Genomic DNA, 3355 nt, shown 5'->3' on the forward strand with positions numbered 1-3355 from the left:
TTCTCCAGTAACATTGATGCCGGATTGAAGAATGATCTGAGTGAGTAGGCAGCCAAAGGGGAGACCGGTATTGCCCTCATCACGGGCTTCCAAAATCATGCCCAAAATATGCTTGCACAGACAAAAAGGCAAGTGGAGGTGGATGGCATAAACGAATTGGGCCTACTTCAGAATCAGGTCATTGCGCCTGACAACTGGTCAGAGATTATGTTGGACAATCATGGCCAACATACGGTGGGAGGGTGGGAGGGGGATAAAGCGCCGATCTTGATGGTGGTGGCATGCTCCTCAACTTGTCGAACAGCTCAAAAAAACTCCTGGAGATCATCCATGGAAGGAGGGAGTACAACCTCATTGTACGGGCTGCCAAATATCTCTAGGACAGGAACTCCAATGAAGCGACTGATGATCTGGGGATCAACAGTGAAGATATGGCTGTCAACGATGGACTGAAGCACCAACCTGTGGTCATCGTCCTGCACCACCTCTAGGTTGGCATAAAAGAGTTTGACTAGCCTGGTGTACACCACACAGGCCCAGGTGTGAAGATATCCCCAATGGTATGTCTGGATAATGTCGTGGATGCTATCAAGAGGTGGCACCATGATGTCAGAGCGGATTACATTCTGCTCAGCTATGACTGTGCGATCCATAGTTTTGGCTTTAAGTGCAGCCCAAACTTCCACAGTCCTCTGGCAGACCCTGCGCTATGGACTACCTGCAGACATGATTCTGCAAAAAGAAACCAACAAGATTTTGCCAAAACTAATCCAAAACAAAATATTCTCGTTAGGTTACAACAAAAATTGGGCAGATTAACAGTAGTGAAAGGACTATTTCAAAAATATAGACAGAAATTATCACATTGTAGTCCCAAAAAGTATCACCACAAATAATCTCAATTTGGCAAATATATGTATCTCATAATCTCAAAAACATTCCTAAATAATCAACATTCTAAATGTTAAAAGTAAACTGAAGAGAAAAAGACTAGAAGAATACCTGGAATGTGAGATTAATGTACAAAAAGGCAATGACGGATGAGATAAAGCCTAAAACACTCAAGAAATAACTCACAACAAGCCAAAAAGTGAGATTTTGGTGGGGTAGGGAGGAGAAACAGCGACCAGGGGCCTTTTATAGAGTCTGTGGGGTCCCTGTCCGGACGGTGTATTAATGCCTTCTGGACGCGCGCTGCCTCGGAAATGAGCAGACAGGTCACGCACATCCAGACTTCTATCCTGATCGTCTAGTCGTTTGGTGCCGCGCGCATCCGGAAATAAACTGATCCCGTCCGGACGACTAAGCTCCATCCTCGTCCGGACGCTCCACACTGAAACATCAGAAAATTGAGGAAAATTTACAGAAATCAATTTCTGAAGTCAGTTTTAGAACACACATGTATAATCTACTGATAACACAATCAGAGAGCATATCAAAACTAGGCAGAGATATAAAAGAGAGTTGAGAGTACAATCAGCACAAATATTTTCCTAGACATAGAAAATTTTGTTAGTTTGTGATTGGCCTCATTCTGTTTGGACAAATCACTTGTATGTAAAGATGCTGTTTCACAAGGGATTCCACTATTTAGAAATGTTTCAGAAGATTCTGCAGTCAGAAAAGTCGGTTCCCTGTCAGCCATTCGGACGATCATGCCATCCCGTCTGAACGCCCATTTGTCCACTGTTCCATCTATCTGGACGACATGCCATACCGTCCGAACGCCTAGACAGACCTAGCATCATTTGTCCGGATGACGTGGTCTACCATCCAGACCCTCCACTATATCGAGAAGCTTCTACTCCAGCTTGGATCCGTCCAGACGACGTGTTCTTCCGTCCGGACCCTCCACTGTATCGAGAAGCTTCTGTTCCAGCTTGCATCCGTCCGGACGTCTCAGCAGCCCATCCTAACTCCTCTCAGTATTCGACCAAGCTTCAGATTCTTTCCAAGTTCATTTATAGGAAGATTGATGCAACCGTCCGGACAACGTGGATTCCCGTCCGGACGCGCTTCTCCTTAAGGCAAGAATCGCAATTCAATTTCAACCAACCAGACGCCAGCCTACCATCTTCTGGACGCGGGTGTACCTGATATGGAAATTGCGTTTTCAGCTTCAACCGTCTGGACGCCTGCCTATCATGGTTTGAACGCGTGCAACACAGATATGGAAATTGCGTGTTGAAGATCAACCGTCCGGAAGGCATCCCCCTTGGTCCGGACGTGCGAATGCCTTATATGGAAATTACTTGCAGCAGACATGCGACCGATCGGACAATAGTGTCTCACCGGGCTCTCAAACAGGAAAGATTTTCAGCGAAAAATCTCAAAAATTCTGGTCGTACAGTTGTCCATCTGGACGGCTCAAGTTCACCGTCCGGACGGCATCTGTACGGCATCCGTATATATTAATGCAGTCGCCCACTACATGAGGGGTATGTGAGTGTTACTGCTTTGTATCTAGTTTTGTCTTCTGAATAGTGGATATCCTGGGTTTGGTTGCCCTGGAGTGGTTTTTCTCATCTTGAGTTTCCACTTCGTTAACAAAAAACCTTGTGTCATTTATTTTCCGCATTGTTATTTTTGTTGACACTTTGTGCACACACTTGCCTTTTACTTTTAGAAGTGAATTTTTTTTTTCAAATTTAAATAGACAACTCAACTCATGCAATGCGTGTGTGTGTGAAGACTTAACCCACAAGGTATGGCTTTCAATGACATGACAAATGGCAACCAGATTTTCTAGACAAGAGAGAAAATCAGTGAAACATTAGTCAAAAGTCAAACCTTATAACTTACTTGGGCCTAGCCACCCTCATCTGATACACTCCCCCTGAGATGCAGCACCTAATTGTTTTACTTGTACCATGAAGGACAAAGTAAAAATTTTACTTGCACGTAGAAGGCAAGGCATATGGCAAATTTAGCACATAAGTAGTGAATATACAATTTAAAGCACATAATTCATATGATTAACTTCTTGATTCTTATGGTGCTGCAATCTAAAGAAATGCCAGAGTTTTTAGGTCCTAGGGTTAACTATCATGTGGTCAATTTGGGCATCTTATCAAAGACATCTTCTCTTATCCAAAATTTCTAGAAACAAAAAGTCAGAGAAGGAAAGATGTACCTTTAAGGGAGTCTTGGATAGTGCACATTTTCATCGCATGAGGAAAGAAGCTATCCTACTTTTGCATAAACAGGAAAACACTTGGAAGATATAATCATAAACTCTCAATTATATCTAAGTAGAGTAAATTAATGCACACAGAATTGAGATATCATGTGAAAACATATACAATATCTAATATGCCAAGAGAAAAAAAAAAATATCCTGCAAATTCTCCCCAAA

Source organism: Alnus glutinosa, chromosome 1 (genome assembly GCF_958979055.1).
Source record: "Alnus glutinosa chromosome 1, dhAlnGlut1.1, whole genome shotgun sequence".
Taxonomy (NCBI): domain Eukaryota; kingdom Viridiplantae; phylum Streptophyta; class Magnoliopsida; order Fagales; family Betulaceae; genus Alnus; species Alnus glutinosa.